Raw genomic sequence first — 25,869 nt, 5'->3', positions numbered from 1 at the left:
TTAGAGACCAAAATTGCTACTCCTCTGGACTTTGAGTTAAAGGAGGAAGAAGCAAGTAAGCGCCAATTAAGCATTTGTAGCTTCAGTGTTTCCGGTTGGGTAAGGTGCGTCTCCTGGATGAATGCAATATCCAATTTTTGTCTGTTTAAATATATTAGTACCTTGCGTCGCTTAGCCGGAGTGCCAAAACCCCCAGCATTCAGAGAGCCAACCCGTAGTGTAGTTACGTCTGCGTGTAGCATGAAGTAAATTCAGGGCAGGGGAACATCCTAAGGAAATCGCAGCAAATCCTGTAGTGGAAAGGGAGACATAGAAGGAAAAAACAAGAGGGATGGGGGGGACAAGACAAGAGGAGTAGAAAGGCGCATAGGCGAAACAGAGTTACATACCTCATATTTACAGCTGTATCAGCATGCATGCATGCATGGTACTTCCGCAAATAGGAGAAAATAATATATACAAACAAAACACTAATCACTGTGTTTGAATTCGTTACAACAACATAACGGAGCATAACAGGCGCTCCAATACCCTAGTATAGTTATCATAATTACCAGGCCTCTGATGTATATCGATAAGGCAGTGTAAGGTCTGATCATTCCATAGTTATATTACTACAGTTCAAGCACAATTTGTTATGTATAAGGGATAGTAGCGGCAGGTGGGGTTTGGGAGTTTTTGTGGTAGGGACAGGGAATATAACAGCACAGCGAGTATAACAGGTGTGTAACTGCATACTGTAGCTGAGGAAGGGAAGGAGTAAACTTTAGAAGAAGAAGCTATGCAACGGTATATATATATTCTGTGACGGAGACCATTGAAGAGAACTACTGGTGAGCAGGAGGTGTATCAGATATATCTTCGGCTTGAGACTGTTGCTCCTCATTCAGGAAGTCTCGTGCATCTTCCGGAGTGTTAAAATCATAATGTTTGTCTGAGAAGAATATGCGCAGCCGCGCCGGATACATGAGAGCAAATTTCTGTTTAGCCGAAACCAATTCAGAGCATATTGGAGAAAAGGCTTTTCTAGCTCTTGTAAGCTCTACTGAGAAGTCTTGGAATAAGTGTATGCGTTTGCCTTCCCATGAAAGGTTTTGCATCTGACGAGAGGCCTTCCATATAGCTAGCTTGTGGAGGTAATTAAGGCATTTAAAGATGACAACGCGCGGTCTCTTCTCATGTGGTTTAGGAGGAGGGCCGAGTCTGTGCACTCTCTCTATTATTAAGTCTTTGCATTCTGACTCAATTTTCAGCAGTTGTGGAAGTGTAGCAGAGACAAAGGAGAGCAGGGCTGGGCCTTTAACAGATTCCGGTATTCCTACCACTCTTATATTTGATCTCCTAGAACGATTTTCTATATCGTCAACTTTGTTCCACAATTGGTGGTTTTCCTTCTGTAGTTTTAAAATAGCTCGCTGAGCCTCTGACATATCGTGACAGACCGAGGTTACACGGTGTTCTGTATCAGTGACTCTACCCTGCAGGTGATGCATCTGCTGTGTGATGTCTGCTACAGCCTGTGTTAGCAGGGGGGTCATAGTGTTTTTAATCGCGTCCACTATGTCTTGATAAGTCGCGGGGGAGTCAGGGGGACGACGTACCTGCGGGGAGTTTGCATCGTCCGTTGGTTCGGCCGCAGCTTTCTTTGAGGCCGGAACGCTGTGAGCCGTTTCAGCGTCCGGTGCCATTGTGGGGTCTGCACGGCGCTTCTCCTGACGGCCCGGCGGGTGCTTAGCGGCGGGCGGAGAAGCTAGAAACTTCTCCATCGGGGAGCGAGTGAGGTAGGAAGATCGGGCAGCGAGGCTGTGGAGGCTACTGGAGCCGTTAAGAGGTATATAATGCCGGGTATTGGGCGGAGGAGCACGATCACGCTGTGCTCTGCATGCAACCGGAAGCGGAAGTCACAATGCTCTTTTTAAATAATTAGTGAACCCATGAGAAAGACTTTGGGCCTAATTCAGACCTGATTGCAGCAGCAAATTTGTTAGCTAATGGACAATACCATGGGGGTCATTCCGAGTTTTTAGCAGCCGTGCAAACGCATTGTCGTCGCCCTCTGGGGAGTGTATTTTCGCTTTGCAGAAGTGTGAACACTTGTGCAGCAGAGCACCTGCAAAATCTTTTTGTGCAAAACAAGACCAGCCCTGTAGTTACTCTTGATTCTAACGATGGATGGCTTTTGACATCACACAACCGCCCAGCGAACGCCCAACCACGCCTGCGTTTTTTCTGCCACGCCTGCGTTTTTCTAAGCACTCCCTGAAAACGGTCAGTTGACACCCAGAAACGCCCACTTCATGTCAATCTTCCTGCGTTCGGCCGTGCAACTGGAATGTTTGTTACACTCTGTGCAAACCCACGATGCTCATTGTACCCGTACGACGCACCTGCGCATTGCGGTGCATACGCATGCGCAGAAATGCCAATTTTTAGCCTGATCGCTGCACTGCGAACAACGGCAGCTAGCGATCAACTCGGAATGACCCTCCATGTGCACTGCAGGGGGGGGGGGGCAGATATAACATTTGCAGAGAGAGTTAGATTTGGGTGGGTTATATTGTTTCTGTGCAGGGTAAATACTGGCTGCTTTATTTTTACACTGCAATTTAGATTTCAGTCTGAACGCACCCCACCCAAATCTAACTCTCTCTGCACATGTTATACCTGTCCCCCCTGCAGTGCACATGGTATTGCCCATTCGCTAACATATTTGCTGCTGCGATCAGGTCTGAATTAGGCCCTTTGGTAGGTGTCCCCAAAATGCTTTGTTACAGATCAGGAAGATTAATGGTATAAAAAAATTTTACATTCTGTATGCTCCTGCTGGAATGAAAGACACTATTTCAGGCTGAAAGCTCTATTAAAGTTAATGTAAAAGTAGCCCCCTGCTATGGAGGTCCCATGACATATTCCCACTCTGCTGATGAGCGGTGCAAGTAGAAAAAATGTCTTACAGGTACTGTGTGCAAAAATGGGTGTGGCCAAATGCCACATGGGGCGTGGTCAATGGAAATGGTGGCGTGATACGCATATGGGTGTGGGGGGGGGGGGGGGGCAGATACACACCTGACCCCAATAGTGCCAGATACACGTTGCCCCACAGTGCCATATATACATTTCCCCACAGTGATAGATATACATTGCCCCACAGTGCCAGATACACATTTCCCCACAGTGCTAGATACACATTGTCCCACAGTGCTAGATACGCATTGCCCCACAGTGCCAGATACACAAATGCCCCCACAGTGCCAGATACACATTGCCTCACAGTGCCAGATACACCTTGCCCCACAGTGCCAGATACACATATGCCCCCAGAGTGCCAGATACACATTGCCCCAGAGTGCCAGATACACAAATGCCCTCACTGTGTCAGATACAGAAATGCCCCCACAGTGCCAGATATGCCCCCATTCCCAGATACAGAGATGCCCCCAGTGCCAGATATGCCCCCAGTGCCAGATACAGAAATGCCCCCAGTGCCAGATACACATGTCCCCCCAGTGCCAGATACAGAAATGCCCCCACAGTGCCATATATGCCCCCAGTGTCAGATATGCCCCCAGTGCCAGATACAGAGATGTCCCCAGTGCCAGATATGCCCCCAGTGCCAGATACAGAAATGCCCCCCAGTGCCAGATACAGAGATGCCCCCAGTGCCAGATATGTCCCCAGTGCCAGGTACACATGTCCTCACAGTGCCCTCCCTTCCCCTGCTGCTTACTGCGTTGCTGTCCTGTGTGTGAGAGGAGGAGAGAGCAGTGTGCGCCTCTCCAGCCCCTCAGTCTTCAGCTGCGGTGCGGGTGTCTACCTTCAATTAGACGCCGATCCGTGAGTCAAAGTTTGCGGTTCAGTAGCCAATCAGGAACCTTGGCTGACAGTCCGCGAGCTCTGATTGGCTCATGGGCCGGCGCCAAATTGAAGGTAGACACTGAGGGGCAGGAGGGGCGCACGCTGCGCTCTCCTCCTCTCAAGCAGCAGCGGTGCGGTGAGCAGCAGCGGAGGGAGGGAGGTAGCGGCGGCTCTGCGGCGGTGGGTACGGCATACCTACGGCTAAATTCTTAAGGGTACTCCGTACCCACCGATACCCGCTTACTTGCATCGCCGCTGCTGATTCACTGAAAGCCCCAGGTGGCAATAGCGGACAAGACTGCTGGCCTATACCCTGCTTGTGCTTTCTTTTACTGGCAATGGGACTTCACAGTATTGGGGTTTAATAAAATTTAGTATGATAGCAGTGGCTCCTACAGCACAATAGGCAGAGACTCAGATGTTCATGTAACATAATTTGCAGCAGAAAACGGTGCATGTTCTTGCTGGGAAGGGGCATGGCCACACAATAATACCCCCAGTTGAAATTACGCCACACAGTACTGCAACTTTATACACATTATATCATGCAATAGTGTCTCTTATTCATCACACAGTAGTACCACGTTACTCCTCACAGTAGTTCCCCTTATTCACATTACACCACACCATATTGCTCTTTATTCACATTAGACCGCACAGTAGTGCCCTTTCTATACATTTCGCAACCAAGTACTGTAGTTCACCTTATACACATAATGCCGCACATTAGTAATGCATTTCATATGCAGATAGAGCCGCAGTCACACACAGAATATAGGCATGCTGCATATCATTTTAATCAGCAGAAGCTGCTCGTGCCCCATGGCATTTCAAATGCCCTAGGCATTTGCCTAGTTTGCCTATGCCTAGGGCCGACTCTGACCTTAGTGATGAAGCAGGGCTACAGTATGTAGGTACAGTATGTAGGCAGATTTCTGCCTTATTGTGTCATAGTGCCCATTGTGTTTGTGTGTGTGTATATATATATATACATACACATCCCCATGATGAAGTCTAACTGCTGACGAAACGCGTTGGGTCTGCTGTACCTAGACCTCTTTACGGACAGATAAGCCTTTTAATATTTATCTTTTGTACGTTTGCATTTTTACCATTCCTTGGATACTTATGGAAAACTAGATGTACCCGATTTCGGGTGGTAATCATGTGACCGGCGGTCGGGTGACCGACGGTCACATGACCTCCACCGACATCCCGCCTCCTCACTATCCCGATGGTCGGCATGCCGACCAACAGGGACTATTTCCACTCGTGGGTGTCCACGACACCCATAGAGTGGGAATAGAACCCGTGGCGACTGCAGGTCACCACCGAGCCCGCAAGTCGGTATGCTGCCGGGATCCTGCAGATATAGGGTTATAGGTCGGCTACCCCAGGTCAGCACACAGGTGAAAATTAATAAGTGTTATAGCCCCCCCGCCTTGCCGATCGGCCTCGGGACTTAACCCTATATCTGCAGATATACGCAACTAAGATCTCCGTATTATCTGATTATTATGTAGTATTATTTTTCACTCAGTGTGCATTAGGGAACACAAATTGTTTTTTTTTTACACAAAATTACCCCTCCCTTTTAGCACCTGTGTTACATCACAATCTAATTGAGCAGCTTGCCAATAAATGTGCATTGTAGTTAGAGAGGCATGGATAGGTCAGCATTAGGAGGGATTGCTGACTCCAGAGTGCCATTGGAGAAGCTAGGGGTGTCTCCAGTTAAGCTGGCTCTCAGATGCTGTAGGAGCCATTATCATGTGGCCTTACACTGGGCATTCAGACCCAGACATATGTGTAATTATTTATGGGGTGCGGTGGCCCCTATGTCGGTATGGCTGGCGGCTTCATGTTGGCACACCCTAACACTTTATTAACACTTATGATTTTTCCTATCACTTTGCATATATTTTTGTATTATTTAAATCACACTTCACTTACATAGCACTTATGTGCTTCTTATTAACCCTTATTAATTTTCACATGTGTGCTGACCTGGGGTAGCCGACCTGTGCCGACGTGATGGGATCCTGCACCCCGGACCCCTACCTAGTATTAGGGACCCCCAGTAACGGAGACGCCTTGCCGATCGGCCTGGGGGCTTAACCCTATATCTACAGATATACGCAACTAAGATCTCTGTATTATCTGATTATTATGTAGTATTATTTTTCACTCAGTGTGCATTAGGGAACACAAATTGTTTTTTCTTACGTATAATAATAACAACACAACAAGTCCCTTACAGTGTTGTTGTGTTGCGCTGCATCAGACCAGTGGTAGTGTCCTGTCCATCAGTCATTCAAGTGATGATATACGCTGCTGCTATATGTCCACTGCTGCCGTATAATAATTATAACAACAACTCAACCACAAGTCCCTTACAGTGTTGTTGTGTTGTGCTGCATCAGACCAGTAGTAGTGTCCTGTCCATCAGTCATTCAAGTGACGATATACGCTGCTGCTATATGTCCACTGCTGCCGTATAATAATTATAACAACAACAACCACAAGTCCCTTAAAGTGTTGTTGTGTTGTGCTGCATCAGACCAGAGGTAGTGTCCTGTCCATCAGTCATTCCAGTCATTCCTGTGCCGCATATTGTCTTATAAAACTCCAGAAAAATAATGGAGAACAAAAATTTTGAGGATAAAATAGGAAAAGATCAAGAAGAACCACTTCCTCCTAGTGCTGAAGCTGCTGCCACTAGCCATGACATAGACGCCCAATGTGATAGTAGAGGGCATGTAAAATCCAAAAAGCCAAAGTTCACTAAAAAGAACCAAAAAAAGAAATTTAAATCGTCTGAGGAGAAATGCAAACTTGTCAATATGCCATTTACGACACGGAGTGGCAAGAAACGGCTGAGGCCCTGGCCTATGTTCATGGCTAGTGGTTCAGCTTCACATGACGATGGAAGCCCTCATCCTTCCACTAGAAAAATGAAAAGAGTTAAGCTGGAAAGAGCACAGAAAAGAACTGTGCGTTCTGAGATGGTATCACGAATCCCCAAGGAGAGTCCAAGTGTGTCGGCGGTTGCAATGCCTGAACTTCCTAACACTGGACGGGAAGATGTGGCTCCTTCCACCATTTGCACGCCCCCTGCAAGTGCTGGAAGGAGCACCCACAGTCCAGTTCCTGATATTGAAATTGAAGATGTCACTATTGAAGTACACCAAGATGAGGATATGAGTGTTGCTGGTGCTGAGGAGGAAGTTGACGATGAGGATTCTGATGGTGATGTGGTTTGTTTAAATGAAGCACCGGGGTAGAGACCTGTTGTCCGTGGGATGAAGAAGCCCTTTGTGATGCCTGGGCAAAATACTAAAAAAGCCACCTCTTTGGTGTGGAATTATTTCTCCACAAATCCGGACAACAGATGTCAAGCCGTGTGTTGCCTCTGTCAATCTGTAATAAGTAGTGGTGAGGATGTTAACCACCTAGGAACATCTTCCCTTATACGTCCCGTGCAGCACATTTATCAGAAGTCAGTGTCAAGTTGTGAAACTTTGGGTAAGAGCGTAAGCAGTCCACTGTCACCTAAATCCCTTCTTCCTCCTGTACCCAAGCTCCTACAAGCCACACCACCAACTCCCTCAATGTCAACTTCCTCCTCAGTCAGGAACGTCAGTAGTCCTGCAGGCCATGTTACTGTCAAGACTGAGGAGTCCTCTCCTAACCGGGATTCCTCTGTAGGATCCTTGAGTAGTATGCCTGCTGTTGCTGTCGCTGCTGTTGTTGCTGCTGGGAGTCGATCATCATCTCAGAGGGGAAGTCGGAAGACCACTTGTACTACTTCCAGTAAGCAATTGACTGTCCAACAGTCCTTTGTGAGGAAGATGAAATATGACAGCAGTCATCCTTTTGCAAAGCGAATAACTGAGGCCTTGACAGCTATGTTGGTGATAGACGTGCGTCCGGTATCCGCCATTAGTTCAGTGGGACTTAAAGAATTGTTTGAAGTACTGTGTCTCCGGTATCAAGTCCCATCTAGATTCCACTTCTCTAGGCAGGCGATACCGAGAATGTACACAGACGTCAGAAAAAGTCACCAGTGTCCTACAAAATGCGGTTGTATCCAGTGTCCACTTAACCACGGACATGTGGACAAGTGGAACAGGGCAGATTAAGGACTATATGACTGTAACAGCCCACTGGGTAGATGTATGGCCTCCCGCAGCAACAACAGCAGTGGCACCAGTAGCAGCATGTCGCAAACACCAACTTGTTCCTAGGCAGGCTACGCTGTGTATCACCGCTTTCCGTAAGAGGCACACAGCTGACAACCTCTTATGGAAATTGAGGAACATCATCGCAAAATGGCTTACCCCAATTGGACTCTCTTGGGGATTTGTGATATCGGACAACGCCACCAATATTGTGCGTGCATTACATCTGGGCAAATTCCAGCATGTCCCATGTTTTGCACATACAATTAATTTGGTGGTGCAGAATTTTTTGAAAAATGACAGGGGTGTGCAGGAGATGCTGTCAGTGCCGAAAAATTGCGGGCCACTTTCAGCATTCTGCCACTGCGTGCCAAAGACTGGAGCGCCATCAAACACTCCTGAACCTGCCCTGCCATCAGCTGAAGCAAGAGTTGGTAAGGAGGTGGAATTCAACACTCAATATGCTTCAGAGGATGGAGGAGCAGCAAAAGGCCATTCAAGCCTATACATCCACCTACGAAATAGGCAAAGGAAGCGTAATGCACCTGACTCAAGCGCAGTGGAGAATGATTTCCATCTTGTGCAAGGTTCTCCAACCCTTTGAACTTGCCACACGTGAAGTCAGTTCAGACACTGTCAGCTTGAGTCAGGTCATTCCCCTCATCAGGCTTTTGCAGAAGCAGCTGGATAAATTGAAGGAGGAGCTAAGATGGAGCGATTCCGCAAAGTATGTGGGACTTGTGGATGGAGCCCTTCATTTGCTTTGCCAGGATTCAAGGGTGGCCAATCTGTTGAAGTCAGAGCACTACATTATGGCCACCGTGCTCGATCATAGGTTTAAAGCCTACGTTGTATCTCTCTTTCCGGCAGACACAAGTGTGCAGTGGTGCAAAGACCTGCTGGTTAGTAAATTGGAAACTCTAGAGGAATGTGACCCGTCAACAGCTCGTCCTTCACTTTCTCCCGCCACTGGGGCTGCAAGGAAAAGTATGAGATTTCTTAGCCCACCAGCTGGCAGTGATGCAGTCAGGAGCGAAAGCTGACATCTGGTCCGGATTGAAGGACCTGCCAATGATTACTGACATATCTACTGTCACTGCATATGATTCTGTCACCATTGAAAGAATGGTGGAGTATTATATGAGTGTCAGACAGTCCGTATGTATACTGGCAGGAAAAAGAGGCAATTTGGATGCCCTTGCACAAACTGGCTTTTTTTTACCTAAGTTGCCCCCCCTCCAGTGTGTACTCTGAAAGTGTGTTTAGTGCAGCCGGTAACCTTGTTAGCGATCGGCGTAGGAGGTTACTTCCACTAAATGTGGAGAAGATGATGTTCATCAAAATGAATTCTAAATTCCTCCGGGAAGACCTTTACCAGCAATTGCCTCCAGAAAGTACACAGGGACCTGTGATGGTGGATTCCAGTGGGGACGAATTAATACTCTGTGAGTAGGAGGATGTACACAGTGAAAGGGGTGAGGAATCGGAGGATGAGGATGAAGTCGACATCTTGCCTCTGTAGAGCCAGTTTGTGCAAGGAGAGATTGATTGCTTCTTTTTTTGTGTGGGCCCAAACAAACCAGTCATTTCAGCCACAGTCGTCTGGCAGACCCTGTCGCTGAAATTATTGGTTTGTTAAAGTGTGCATGTCCTGCTTATACAACATAAGGGTGGGTAGGAGGGCCCAAGGACAATTCCATCTTGCACTTCTTTTTCTTCTTTGCATCATGTGCTGTTTGGGGACTAGTTTTTTTAAGTGCCATCTTGTCTGCAACTACAGTGCCACTCCTAGATGGGCCAGGTGTTTGTGCCGCACACTTGTGTCGCTTAGCTTAGTCATACAGCCCCCGGCCCTTGGTGCAACTTTTAGGCCTAAAAAAATATTGTGAGATGTGAGGTGTTCAGAATAGACTGGAAATGAGTGGAAATGAATGTTATTGAGGTTAATAATACCGTATGAGCAAAAGTACCCCCAAATTCTGTGATTTTAGCTGTTTTTACGTTTTTTTTTTCAAAAATCATCCAGATCCAAAACCAAAACACGAAAGGATGGTTTTGGCAAAACCAAGCCAAAACTAAAACACGAAAGTGGAATTAGAACCAAAACCAAAACACAAAACACTAAATTTCTCTCATTTTACTAGCACCTGCTAGAAGATAATACGTGGAATCTGATTGGTTGCTATGGGTAACATCCCATCTTAAATAGAATTCCCATCTTAGTGAATTTACCCCATGGTAGTTGGTATCGTTATTGGAAGCCCATTTCAGTGGCACTTCCGTGACTGACTATATATATATATATATATATATATATACTAGATATTTATATATCCAAATATCCAGCACTCGTGAATCTTGTATGGTGAAAAGTGCTTCCGTGCCTTCCAAGGGTTAGATCCCTGGTGACGAACTCACCCCTGAAATGTAGGACAATAAAGTCATTTTTTTAATAACATTACAAATCTCCAAGTGTTCTATTAGTTTTTGTGGCCATGCCACATTTAGTAATACTATTATAATGAAGCAAACAACACACTGATATACTTTAGTGGAAATTTATAGAAAGAAGAATGGAGTATGAATTCTATATATAAATATGGGCGCAATTGATCTATAAATATCTTATATAACTACAATAATTCAGCAACTCTAAGAACAAAAAGTAGACTTTCCACCTGCCATAAAAGTGCCCTTTCAGTAATGTTCCTCTGTGTTAAGAAATAATTTATAAATACAACTGTGGTCAACTGTCAGCATGTTGTATGAATGATTTCATAGCTGTTGTATTTCTAGATTATGTTCCATTGTCCGCACCCAGATCTATTTGAAGTCTCTTTGTAATTCTATTTGTAGGGAATCAGTTTCCACTGTATATTTTCTTGGCTCCTAGTCCCATCACAGATACCATTATAATGGCATGTGGGCACATTCAATAGTCCACTGTAATACTGTAGCTCAATAACTGAGATGAGGCCTGAAAGATGCTCCACAACATACATTTCATTTAATATATGGAAATGTCTTAAATTGTGTAAAGTATTGTCCATATATGCAGCAATCTCAATTAAGAGATTCTCAATTATTTTTCTCTTACGTCCTAGAGGATGCTGGGGACTCCGTAAGGACCATGGGGTATAGTCGGGCTCCGCAGGAGACATGGGCACTCTAAAGACTTTAGAATGGTGGTGCCCTGGCTCCTCCTTCTATACCCCTCCTCCAGACCTCAGTTAGATCCTGTGCCCAGAGGAGACTGGGTGCACTGCAGGGGAGCTCTCCTGAGTCTTAAATTGTGTAAATTATTGTCCACATATGCAGCAATCTCAATTAAGAGATTCTCAATTATTTTTCTCTTACGTCCTAGAGGATGCTGGGGACTCCGTAAGGACCATGGGGTATGGTCGGGCTCCGCAGGAGACATGGGCACTCTAAAGACTTTAGAATGGGTGTGCCCTGGCTCCTCCTTCTATACCCCTCCTCCAGACCTCAGTTAGATCCTGTGCCCAGAGGAGACTGGGTGCACTGCAGGGGAGCTCTCCTGAGTTTCTCTGAAAAATACTTTTTGTTAGGTTTTTTATTTTCAGGGAGCACTGCTGGCAACAGGCTCCCTGCATCGTGGGACTGAGGTGAGAGAAGCAGACCTACTTAAATGATAGACTCTGCTTCTTAGGCTACTGGACACCATTAGCTCCAGAGGGTCGGAACGCAGGTTTCACCCTCGCCGTTCGTCCCAGAGCCGCGCCGCCGTCCTCCTCACAGAGCCGGAAGATAGAAGCCGGGTGAGTATTAAGAAGAAAGAAGACTTCAAAGGCGGCAGAAGACTGCAGATCTTCACTGAGGTAACGCTGCACGCCATTGCTCCCACACATACACCACACAGCGGGCACTGTAAGGGTGCAGGGCGCAGGGGGGGGGGGGGGCGCTCTGGGCAGCAATATTAACCTCAAGGGACACTGCAAATAGATTAGATACTGCAGAGGCGGTATATTAAAAAAAACCCGCCAGTATAAATAATTTGAGCGGGACCGAAACCCGCCGCTGAGGGGGCAGAGCTTGATCCTCCAGCACTAACCAGCGCCATTTTCTCCACAGCACACTGCAGAGAAGCTGGCTTTCCGGACTCTCCCCTGCTGAACACGGTTACACAGGGTAAAAAAGAGGGGGGGGGGCACATTTAATTGGCGCAGTGAGTGTATTTATATATTTATACAAAAGCGCTGTACTAACTGGGATTTTATTCCAGTGTCCGGTGCGCTGGGTGTGTGCTGGCATACTCTCTCTCTGTCTCTCCAAAGGGCCTTATTGGGGGACTGTCTCCATATAGATATATCCCTGAGTGTGTGGGGGTGTCGGTACGTGTGTGTCGGCATGTCTGAAGCGGAAGGCTCATCTAAGGAGGAGGTGGAGCAGATGATTGTGGTGTCTCCGTCGGCAACGCCGACACCTGATTGGTTGGATATGTGGAATGTTTTAAATGCAAATGTGTCTTTATTGCATAAGAAATTGGACAAAGCAGAGTCCAGGGATAAAACAGGGAGTCAATCCATGGCTTTGACTGTGTCACAGGGCCCTTCAGGGTCTCAGAAATGTCCCCTGTCCCAAGTAGCAGACACTGATACCGACACGGATTCTGACTCCAGTTTCGACTACGATGATGCGAGGTTACACCCAAGGGTGGCCAAAAGTATTCATTATATGATTATTGCAATAAAAGATGTTTTGCATATCACAGATGACCCCTCTCTCCCTGACACGAGGGTATGCATGTTTAAGGAAAAGAAACCTGAGGTAACCTTTCAGCCATCTCATGAGCTGAACGCGTTATTTGAAAAAGCTTGGGAAACTCCAGACAAGAAACTGCAGATTCCCAAGAGAATTCTTATGGCGTATCCTTTCCCTGCACAGGACAGGTTACGGTGGGAATCCTCACCTAGGGTGGACAAGGCTTTAACGCGCTTGTCCAAAAAGGTGGCGCTGCCGTCTCCAGACATGGCAGCCCTCAAGGATCCTGCTGATGGCAGACAGGAAACTACCTTAAAATCAATTTATGAACATACGGGTGCCTTGCTCAGACCGGCAATAGCATTGGCTTGGGTTTGTAGCGCTGTAGCAGCTTTGGCATATACCTTGTCAGCTGACATTGATACCCTAGATAGGGATAGCATTTTATTGACCTTGGGTCACATTAAAGATGCAGTCTTATATATGAGAGACGCCCAGAGAGACGTTGGACTGTTAGGTTCAAGAGCCAACGCCATGGCGATTTCTGCTAGGCGAGCCCTGTGGACCCGCCAATGGACGGGTGATGCCAACTCAAAGAGACATATGGAAGTTTTGCCTTACAAGGGTGAGGTTTTATTTGGGGAAGGTCTCGCGGACCTGGTTTCCACAGCTACCGCGGGTAAATCTACTTTTTTACCTTATGTTCCCCCACAGCAAAAGAAAACACCACAATATCAGATGCAGTCCTTTCGGTCACATAAGTCCAGAAGAGGTCGGGGCTCTTCCTTCCTCGCCAGAGGTAAGGGTAGAGGGAAAGAAATGCCTGCTACGGCTAGTTCCCAGGAGCAGAAGTCCTCCCCGGCTTTTACTAAATCCACTGCATGACGCTGGGGCTCCACTGAGGGAGTCCGCGCCGGTGGGGGCACGTCTTCGACTCTTCAGCCACGTCTGGGTTCAATCAGATGTGGATCCTTGGGCGATGGAAATTGTATCCCAAGGATACAAGCTGGAATTCGAAGGGGTGCCTCCGCGCCGATTTTTCAAATCGGCTTTACCAATTTCTCCCCCAGAGAGGGCGATAGTTTTAGCTGCAATTCCAAAGCTGTGTCAACAGCAATTGATTGTCAAGGTTCCCCTCTTTCAACAGGGGAAGGGGTACTATTCAACCCTGTTTGTGGTTCCGAAAACCGGATGGCTCAGTCAGACCCATTCTAAATCTAAAATCCCTAAACATGTACTTGCAAAAGTTCAAATTCAAGATGGAATTGCTCCGGGCAGATATCTCCAGCCTGGAAGGGGGGGGATTTTATGGTGTCACTAGACATAAAGGATGCATACCTTCATGTCCCCATATATCCCCCTCATCAGGCGTACCTGAGATTCCAAACACATATATTTGCACACACCGTGTTCCCTGATAAACACACAAGGACTCCAGTGTGCACAAAAAAAGGGCGCTGGGATTTACCAATGGAGGAGATTTTTTCTATATAGTTAGTGGATACTGCTGCTCTTTAGCTAAAGGATAATTGCATTCCTTATATATTTTTGTACCTGAGATTCGCTGTACAGGACTATCATTACCAGTTTCAGACGTTCCCGTTTGGGCTTTCCACGGCCCTGAGGATTTTCACCAAGGTAATGGCGGAAATGATGGTGTTCCTGCGCAGGCAGGGAGTCACAATTATCCCTTACTTGGACGATCTCCTGATAAAAGCGAGATCGAGAGATCAGTTGCTGAAAAGCGTGTCGCTCTCCCTGAGAGTGCTGCAGCAACATAGCTGGATTTTAAATCTACCAAAGTCACAGTTGGTTCCAATGACTCGGCTATCTTTCTTAGGCATGATTCTGGACACGGAACAAAAGAGGGTTTTTCTCCCAATGGAAAAAGCCCAGGAACTCCAGAACATGGTCAGAGACCTGTTAAAACCGAAAAGAGTGTCAGTCCATCAATGCACTCGAGTACTGGGAAAAATGGTGGCGACCTACGAGGCCATCCCCTTCGGCAGGTTTCATGCGAGGACGTTTCAGTGGGACCTTCTGGACAAGTGGTCCGGGTCCCATCTTCAATTTCATCAGAAAATAAGCCTGTCCCCCAGGGCCAGGGTGTCTCTCCTATGGCGGCATTCAAAACTGGGTTCTGGTGACCACGGACACGAGCCTCCGAGGATGGGGAGCAGTCACACAAGGAAGAAACTTTCAGGGACTATGGTCAAGCCAGGAGGCTTGTCTACACATCAGCATACTGGAATTAAGGGCCATATACAACGGCCTACGACAAGCAGAGAATCTTCTTCGCGACCTACCGGTTCTGATTCAATCAGACAACGTCACAGCCGTGGCTCATGTAAACTGCCAAGGCGGGACAAGGAGCAGAGTGGCAATGGCAGAAGCCACCAGGATTCTTCGCTGGGCGGAAAATCACGTAAGCGCTCTGTCAGCAGTCTTCATTCCGGGAGTGGGCAACTGGGAAGCACAGAAAACACAGAATCTTTCCCCAGCGCACAATACAGTACATATAAGAAAAACTGACAACAATTGTTCCACTTCCCTCAATCTTTTATTAGATATTTGGAAAAACCAAAAGCTAAAATTCCACTTCCTTCAATCTTTTATTTCATTTGAATGGTAAAAGAAAATTAATTACCTACTAAAAATGATATGATGATTATAGTGAAGTGACTGCCTGTTTGTTTTGGGGCAACTGGGAAGCAGACTTCCTCAGCAGACACGATCTCCATCCAGGAGAGTGGGGACTTCATCAAGAAGTTTTTACAGAGATAACAAGTCTTTGGGGACTTCCTCAAATAGACATGATGGCGTCACGCCTCAACAAGAAGCTTCGGAGGTATTGTGCCAGGTCAAGGGACCCTCAGGCAGTAGCGGTAGACGCCCTGGTGACACCATGGGTATTTCAGTCGGTCTATGTGTTCCCTCCTCTTCCTCTCATCTCAAAAATATTGAGAATCATAAGACGAAAAAGAGTGCAGACAATACTCATTGTTCCAGATTGGCCGCGAAGGGCCTGGTATTCGGATCTTCGGGAGATGCTCACAGAAGATCCATGGCCTCTTCCTCTCAGGGAGGTTACGTTTGACGGAATGGCGGTTGAACACCAAATCCTGTGGTTTGTGAAGACAAGAATGCTCCTACGGAAGATTTCCACCTGGGCCGTTTTCTCCACTTTCTACAGACAGGAGTGGATATGGGCCTGAAGTTAGGCTCCATTAAGGTACAGATTTCGGCCCTATCTATATTCTTTCAGAAGGAATTGGCTTCTCTCCCAGAAGTCCAGACTTCTTCTAAGCAGGCTATTGCTCGCTGGATCTGTAACACGATTAAACAGGCTCATTCTGCGACTGGATTTCCGTTACCAAATTCGGTAAAGGCCCATTCCACTAGGAAGGTGGGCTCTTCTTGGGCGGCTGCCCGAGGCGTCTCAGCTTTACAGCTTTGCCGAGCAGCTACTTAGTCGGGTTCAAACACTTTTGCAAAATTCTACAAGTTTGATACCCTGGCTGATGAGGACCTCATGTTTGCTCAATCGGTGCTGCATAGTCATCCGCACTCTCCCGCCCGGTCTGGAGCTTTGGTATAATCCCCATGGTCCTTACGGAGTCCCCAGCATCCTCTAGGATGTAAGAGAAAATAAGATTTTAAACCTACCGGTAAATCTTTTTCTCCTAGTCCGTAGAGGATGCTGGGCGCCCGTCCCAGTGCGGACATATTTCTGCAAGGCTTGTATATAGTTGTTGCTTACATAAGGTTTATGTTACAGTTAAGATCAGTCTTTAGCTGATGCTGTTTTGTTCATACTGTTAACTGGTTGCGTATATTCCATGTTATACGATGTGGATGGTGTGGGCTGGTATGAATCTTGCCCTTAGATTAACAAAAATCCTTTCCTCGTACTGTCCGTCTCCACTGGGCACAGTTTCTCTAACTGAGGTCTGGAGGAGGGGCATAGAGGGAGGAGCCAGGGCACACCCATTCTAAAGTCTTTAGAGTGCCGATGTCTCCTGCGGAGCCCGTCTATACCCCATGGTCCTTACGGAGTCCCCAGCATCCTCTACGGACTAGGAGAAAAAGATTTACCGGTAGGTTTAAAATCTTATTATTTCTTATGACCAGTGTAATATAATGCATAAATCTCCATTTTAGAATCACTGTAAAAAACAGGCACTCAACAAACATATCTCAATTCTAATAATTATTAAAAATGTATCCAAGAATAGACCTCAGTCTCACTCACCGAAACCAGTTGTGAGAGTTGGTACCAATCCATAAAAATACAAGGGTCTATTTACTAAACCTTGGATAGAGATTAAGTGGACAGAGATAAAGGAGCAGCCAATCAGCTCCTAACTGCCATGTCACAGGCTGTGTATGAACAATGACAGTTAGGAGCTGATTTGTTGGTGCTTTAACTCCATCCCCTTTATCTCCTTCCAAGGCTTAGTAAATAGACCCCTAAGTTTGCTTGGGTTGCCCTATCATAGTAATCCAGGCATGTGCAAACTGCTTTAGCATTCTCTGACAGCAAAACTGTGTCAGAGCATGCTGGGATATGTAGTTTCACAACAGCTGGAGGGCCGCAGTTTGGACATGCCTGTAGTAATCCATGTCAATGGCACCTACTTTATTCTTGAAAAAAGCTTGCAAATCCAGCTAACGGGTACAAACTTGTACCCTGAGATACCATGTTGCTGTGGAACTTGGTATTGCCTCAGTGCAAAATTGCACCTCCTAGCGTGCTTTATTTCTAACTCTGATTGAGGCTCAATATGTCATATACTACAGGATATCTCCAGAAAAAATACATATTATATTATTAAAATAAAGCATGTTTTTCTTTGTAAAATGAATGAAAATAATATTTTTTCTATATTTTAAGAATCTTGTTTTTTTTCTATTTTGTACTATTATTAATGAATTTTCTACTGGAACCCCAAGTCTGGGCTTTTAGTCCAGTACTCACGTGTGAGCCAGCAGAGGGAACCAGGACAGATTTCTTCTTACAGCTGGCAGACAACATTGCCAATGATCCGACCACCGCTGAGATGTCCTGGAATATATTCATTTATAAATGACAGCAATATTTGTTGTGGAAGTGAAAAGCCAAGTCGGGGATTCTAGTCTACAGCGCATATGTGAACCGGCAATGTCATTTCATGCATGAGCAAATGCAAGCAGGACTGGCTGGCAAAGTAGCAAGACTCCACTTACTGCTGCATTTAGCGAGATTCTGTAACCAGGTGACAGTGAATCTTTGTATCGTGGCAACTTCATAAATAGGCCTCTGTCTTACGTTATTATTGGTACATTGTGGCTTTGAGATACCTTTGCTAGGTACCATGTTACATCTTTTTATGTTATTGTTGGAACCAGACTGGATATATGGAAGAAGCTTGTGTACTGTTAGCTATCCTTCATTCAACTTGCTGCACTGAAGGTGTCCAATGTCAGGACCCCAATTATCTGTCACTAAAATAAAAATACTCACCTGTAGGCATGGGCGCCACATAGCTACCATAGGTGCAGGGAATGCAGCTGCTATGGGGCCCATAGCTGAGAGCAGTGGTGCACGCAGGGGGGTGGGGGTTCTGAGCACCCAGAAACCCCCCTCCACCAAATATATATATATATATATTATTTCTCTGACGTCCTAGTGGATGCTGGGAACTCCGTAAGGACCATGGGGAATAGACGGTTCCGCAGGAGACTGGGCACATCTAAAGAAAGATTTAGGACTATCTGGTGTGCACTGGCTCCTCCCCCTATGACCATCCTCCAAGCCTCAGTTAGATTTCTGTGCCCGGCTGAGCTGGATGCACACTAGGGGCTCTCCTGAGCTCCTAGAAAGAAAGTATAATTTAGGTTTTTTATTTTACAGTGAGACCTGCTGGCAACAGGCTCACTGCACCGAGGGACTAAGGGGAGAAGAAGCGAACCTACCTAAGTGGTGGTAGCTTGGGCTTCTTAGGCTACTGGACACCATTAGCTCCAGAGGGATCGCACACAGGACCCGACCTCGTCGTCCGTTCCCGGAGCCGCGCCGCCGTCCCCCTTACAGAGCCAGAAGCAAGAAGGTCCGGAAAATCGGCGACTGAAGACTTCTGTCTTCTCCAAGGTAGCGCACTGCACTGCAGCTGTGCGCCATTGCTCATGCACACCACACACTTCGGTCACTGATGGGTGCAGGGCGCTGGGGGGGGGGGGGGGGGGCGCCCTGAGCAGCAATAAATAACACCTTGGCTGGCAAACTGACACCATATATAGCCCCAGAGGCTATATAGGTGTATATTAACCCCTGCCAGAAATATTAAAATAGCGGGAGAAAGCCCGCCGAAAAAGGGGTGGAGCCATCTCCCTCAGCACACTGGCGCCATTTTCCCTCACAGCTTCGCTGGAAGGATCGCTCCCTGGCTCTCCCCTGCAGTCCTGCACTACAGAAAGGGTAAAAAAGAGAGGGGGGGCACAAATTTAGGCGCAGTATAATATATATATGCAGCTATATGGGGAAAACACTCTTTATAGGTGATATCCCTGTGGTATATAGCGCTCTGGTGTGTGCTGGCATACTCTCCCTCTGTCTCCCCAAAGGGCTTTGTGGGGTCCTGTCCTCTGTCAGAGCATTCCCTGTGTGTGTGCTGTGTGTCGGTACCGCTGTGTCGACATGTATGATGAGGAAAATGATGTGGAGTCAGAGCAAATGCCTGTAAATGTGTTGTCACCCCCTGAGGGGTCGACACCTGTGTGGATGGACTTATGGAAGGAATTACGTGACAGTGTCAGCTCCTTACATAAAAGGTTTGACGACATAGGACAGCCGGCAACTCAGCTTGTGACTGTTCCAGCGTCTCAAATGTCATCAGGGGCTTTAAAACGCCCGCTACCTCAGATGACAGACACAGATGTCGACACTGATACCGACTCCAGTGTCGACGACGATGAGACTAGTGTACCCTCCAATAGGTCCACCCGTTACATGATTGAGGCAATGAAAAATGTATTACACATTTCTGATAGTACCCCAGGTACCACAAAAAAGGGTATTATGTTCGGTGAGAAAAAACTACCAGTAGTTTTTCCTGCATCTGAGGAATTAAATGAGGTGTGTGAGGAAGCCTGGACTTCCCCCGATAAGAAATTGATAATTTCTAAAGGTTATTGGCAGCGTACCCTTTCCCGCCAGAGGATAGGTCACGTTGGGGAACATCCCCTAGGGTAGATAAAGCGCTTACACGTTTATCAAAACAGGTGGCACTACCGTCTCCGGATACGGCCGTCCAAAAGGATCCTGCTGATAGAAGGCAGGAAGCTACCCTAAAAGCTATATATACACACACGGGCATTATATTGCGACCAGCGATTGCATCAGCATGGATGTGCAGTGCTGCTGCTGCGTGGTCAGATTCCCTGTCGGATAATATTGATACCCTGGATAGGGACAATATTTTGCTGAAGGGTGGAACTGTTGGGGATGGTCTTTCAGACCTCGTTTCCACAGCTATGGCTGGGAAATCGACATTTTGCCACAGGCTACCCCACAGCAAAAGAAAGCACCGTATTATCAAGTACAGTCCTTTCAGCCCCATAAACACAAGAGGGCTCGAGGCGCATCCTTTCTGCCGAGAGGCAAAGGTAGAGGGAAAAAGCTGCAGCATACAGCCAGTTCCCAAGAGCAAAAGTCCTCCCCCGCGTCCGGTAAGTCCACAGCATGACGCTGGGGCTTCACAGGCGGACCCGGGTACGGTGGGGGCCCGTCTCAGAAATTTCAGCACACAGTGGGCTCTCTCACAGGTGGATCCCTGGATCCTTCAAGTAGTATCTCAGGGGTACAGGCTGGAATTCGAGATGTCCCCCCCCCGCCGTTTTCTAAAATCTGCCTTACCAGCAACTCCCTCTGTCAGGGAGGCAGTGTTGGTGGCTATCCAGAAACTGTATTCACAGCAAGTGATTGTCTAGGTACCCCTCCTTCAGCAAGGAAAGGGTTACTATTCCACAATGTTTGTGGTACCGAAACCGGACGGTTCGGTGAGGCCCATCTTAAATTTAAAATCCTTGAACACTTATATCAAAAGGTTCAAGTTCAAGATGGAATCTCTCAGGGCGGTTATTGCGAGCCTGGACGAGGGGGATTACATGGTCTCCCTGGACATCAAGGATGCGTACCTACATGTCCCCATTTACCCCCCTCACCAGGAGTACCTCAGATTTGTGGTACAGGACTGTCACTATCAGTCCAGACGCTGCCGTTTGGGTTATCCACGGCACCGAGGGTCTTTACCAGGGTAATGGCCGAAATGATGATACTCCTTCGCAAGAAGGGAGTTTTAATTATCCCGTACTTGGACGATCTCCTGATAAAGGCGAGGTCCAAGGAACAGTTGGTAGTGGGGGTAGCACTTTCTCGGGAAGTGCTACAACAGCACGGCTGGATTCTCAATATTCCAAAGTCACAGCTGGTCCCGACGACACGTCTTCTGTTCCTGGGAATGATTCTGGACACAGACCAGAAAAAAGTGTTTCTTCCAGTGGAAAAAGCCGAGGAGTTGTCATCTCTAGTCAGAGACCTCCTAAAACCGGGACAGGTGTCGGTACATCAATGCACACGAGTCCTGGGAAAAATGGTAGCTTCGTACGAAGCAATTCCATTCGGAAGGTTCCACGCAAGGACTTTCCAGTGGGACCTGTTGGACAAATGGTCCGGGTCCCATCTCCAGAGGCAACAGCGGATAACCCTGTCGGCAAGGACCAGGGTGTCGCTGCTGTGGTGGTTGCAGAGGGCTCATCTACTAGAGGGCCGCAGATTCGGAATACAGGACTGGGTCCTGGTGACCACGGATGCCAGCCTTCAGGGCTGGGGGGCAGTCACACAGGGAAGAAATTTCAAAGGACTGTGGTCTAATCAGGAGATTTCGCTTCACATAAATATTCTGGAGCTAAGGGCCATTTACAATGCCCTAAGCCAAGCAAGGCCCCTGCTTCAGAACCAGCCGGTACTGATCCAATCAGACAACATCACGGCGGTCGCCCATGTAAACAGACAGGGCGGCACAAGAAGCAGGAGGGCAATGGCAGAAGCCACAAGGATTCTCCGATGGGCGGAAAATCATGTGTTAGCACTGACAGCAGTGTTCATTCCGGGAGTGGACAACTGGGAAGCAGACTTCCTCAGCAGGCACGACCTCCACCCGGGAGAATGGGGACTTCATCCAGAAGTCTTCCAAATACTGGTAAACCGGTGGGAAAGACCACAGGTGGACACGATGGCGTCCCGCCTCAACAAAAAGCTAAAAAGATATTGCGCCAGGTCAAGGGACCCTCAGGCGATCGCTGTGGACGCTCTAGTAACACCGTGGGTGTGCCAGTCGGTTTATGTGTTTCCTCCTCTGCCTCTCATTCCCAAGGTAATACGAAGGCGAGGAGTGAAAACTATACTCGTGGTTCCGGATTGGCCAAGAAGAGCTTGGTACCCGGAACTTCAAGAGATGCTTTCAGAGGACCCTTGGCCTCTGCCGCTCAGACAGGACCTGCTGCAGCAGGGGCCCTGTCTGTTCCAAGACTTACCGCGGCTGCGTTTGACGGCATGGCGGTTGAACACCGGATCCTGAAGGAAAAGGGCATTCCGGAGGAAGTCATCCCTACCCTGATCAAAGCCAGGAAGGATGTCACCGCAAAACATTGTCACCGCATTGGCGAAAATATGCTGCTTGGTGTGAGGCCAGAAAGGCCCCAACGGAGGAATTTCAACTGGGTTGATTCCTGCATTTCCTACAAGCAGGGGTGACGTTGGGCCTCAAATTGGGGTCCATTAAGGTCCAGAGTTCGGCCCTGTCGATTTTCTTCCAGAAAGAACTAGCTTCCCTGCCTGAAGTTCAGACTTTTGTCAAGGGAGTTCTGCATATTCAGCCTCCTTTTGTGCCCCCAGTGGCACCTTGGGATCTCAATGTGGTTTTGGAGTTCCTGAAATCACATTGGTTTGAACCACTTAAAACTGTGGATTTGAAATATCTCACGTGGAAAGTGGTCATGCTGTTGGCCCTGGCTTCGGCCAGGCGTGTGTCACAATTGGCGGCTTTGTCCTATAAACGCCCTTATCTGATTTTCCATATGGATAGGGCAGAATTGAGGACTCGTCCTCAGTTTCTCCCGAAGGTGGTATCAGCGTTTCACTTGAACAAGGCTATTGTGGTGCCTGCGGCTACTGGGAACTTGGAGGATTCCAAGTTACTGGACGTAGTCAGGGCCCTGAAAATTTATGTTTCCAGGACGGCTGGAGTCAGGAAAACTGACTCGCTGTTTATCCTGTATGCACCCAACAAACTGGGTGCTCCTGCTTCTAAGCAGACTATTGCGCGCTGGATTTGTAGCACTATTCAGCTGGCGCATTCTGCGGTAGGACTACCGCAGCCTAAATCTGTAAAAGCCCATTCCACAAGGAAGGTGGGCTCATCTTGGGCGGCTGCCCGAGGGGTCTCGGCTTTACAACTTTGCCGAGCTGCTACTTGGTCAGGGGCAAACACGTTTGCAAAATTCTACAAATTTGATACCCTGGCTGAGGAGGACCTGGAGTTCTCTCATTCGGTGTTGCAGAGTCGTCCGCACTCTCCCGCCCGTTTGGGAGCTTTGGTATAATCCCCAAGGTCCTTACAGAGTTCCCAGCATCCACTAGGACGTCAGAGAAAATAAAAATTTACTCACCGGTAATTCTATTTCTCGTAGTCCGTAGTGGATGCTGGGCGCCCATCCCAAGTGCGGATTGTCTGCAATACTTGTAAATAGTTATTGTTACACAAATCGGATTATTATTGCGAGCCATCTGTTCAGAGGCTCCTTTTGTTATCATACTGTTAACCGGGGTTCCTATCACGAGTTATACGGTGTGATTGGTGTGGCTGGTATGAGTTTTACCCGGGATTCAAAATCCTTCCTTATTGTGTCAGCTCTTCCGGGCACAGTGTCCTAACTGAGGCTTGGAGGAGGGTCATAGGGGGAGGAGCCAGTGCACACCAGATAGTCCTAAATCTTTCTTTAGATGTGCCCAGTCTCCTGCGGAGCCGTCTATTCCCCATGGTCCTTACGGAGTTCCCAGCATCCACTACGGACTACGAGAAATAGAATTACCGGTGAGTAAATTCTTATTTTTTTTGCTTTATGTGTATTATTAATGGCTGTCTAGCGTCCTCTGCAGCCTGCTGTCTTCCGGGTGGCACTTGTAAGTGCTTAATAAAAGTTTACTTTATTTTAATTATAGTATATATATATCCATGTGCATACATATATACACATATATATACATACATATAAACACACACACACATATGATATATATACATGCGTATATATACGTGTACTGTATGTATGTATATATATATATATATATATATATACACTGCTCAAAAAAATAAAGGGAACACTTAAAACAACACAATGTAACTCCAAGTCAATCACACTTCTGTGAAATCAATCTGTCCACTTAGGAAGCAACACTGATTGACAATCAATTTCACATGCTGTTGTGCAAATGGAATAGACAACAGGTTGAAATTATAGGCAATTAGCAAGACACCCCCAATAAAGGAGTTGTTCTGCAGGTGGTGACCACAGACCACTTCTCAGCTCCTATGCTTTCTGGGTGATGTTTTGGTCACTTTTGAAAGCTGGCGGTGCTTTCACTCTAGTGGTAGCATGAGACGGAGTCTACAACCCACACAAGTGGCTCAGGTAGTGCAGCTCATCCAGGATGGCACATCAATGCGAGCTGTGGCAAGAAGGTTTGCTGTGTCTGTCAGCGTAGTGTCCAGAGCATGAAGGCGCTACCAGGAGACAGGCCAGTACATCAGGAGATGTGGAGGTCGTAGGAGGGCAACAACCCAGCAGCAGGACTGCTACCACCGCCTTTGTGCAAGAAGGAACAGGATGAGCACTGCCAAAGCCCTGCAAAATGACCTCCAGCAAGCCACAAATGTGCATGTGTCTACTCAAACGATCAGAAACAGACTCCATGAGGGTGGTATGAGGGCCCGACGTCCACAGGTGGGGGCTGTGCTTACAGCCCAACACCGTGCAGGATGTTTGGCATTTGCCAGAGAACACCAAGATTGGCAAATTCGCCACTGGCGCCCTGTGCTCTTTACAGATGAAAGCAGGTTCTCACTGAGCACATGTGACAGATGTGACAGAGTCTGGAGACGCCAAGGAGAACGTTCTGCTGCCTGCAACATCCTCCAGCATGACCGGTTTGGCAGTGGGTCAGTAATGGTGTGGGGTGGCATTTCTTTGGGGGGGCCGCACACCCTCCATGTGCTCGCCAGAGGTAGCCTGACTGCCATTAGGTACTGAGATGAGATCCTCAGACCCCTTGTGAGACCATATGCTGGTGCGGTTGGCCCTGGGTTCCTCCTAATGCAAGACAATGCTAGACCTCATGTGGCTGGAGTGTGTCAGCAGTTCCTGGAAGACGAAGGCATAGATGCTATGGACTGGCCCGCCCGTTCCCCAGACCTGAATCCAATTGAGCACATCTGGGACATCATGTCTCGCTCCATCCACCAACGCCACGTTGCACCACAGACTGTCCAGGAGTTGGCGGATGCTTTAGTCCAGGTCTGGGAGGAGATCCCTCAGGAGACCATCCGCCACCTCATCAGGAGCATGCCCAGGCATTGTTGGGAGGTCATACAGGCATGTGGAGGCCACACACACTACTGAGCCTCATTTTGACTTGTTTAAAGGACATTACATCAAAGTTGGATCAGCCTGTAGTGTGTTTTTCCACTTTCATTTTGAGTGTGACTCCAAATCCAGACCTCCATGGGTTAAAAAATTTGATTTCTATTGATAATTTTTGTGTGATTTTGTTATCAGCACATTCAACTATGTAAAGAACAAAGTATTTAATAAGAATGTTTCATTCATTCAGATCTAGGATGTGTTATTTTAGTGTTCCCTTAATTTTTTTGAGCAGTGTGTATATATATATATATATATATATATATATATAGATGTATGGCTTGGACTGGCACTCCCACTATAGAGGAGTAGTGAGCCCTGGTGCCCTCTGGTATGATTGAATATAGCAAGTGGCGGTAAAGCAGTCAGCGGC

The sequence above is a fragment of the Pseudophryne corroboree genome, chromosome 9 (assembly GCF_028390025.1).
Source record: "Pseudophryne corroboree isolate aPseCor3 chromosome 9, aPseCor3.hap2, whole genome shotgun sequence".
NCBI lineage: Eukaryota > Metazoa > Chordata > Amphibia > Anura > Myobatrachidae > Pseudophryne > Pseudophryne corroboree.
Note: the sequence above shows the minus strand (reverse complement) of the source record.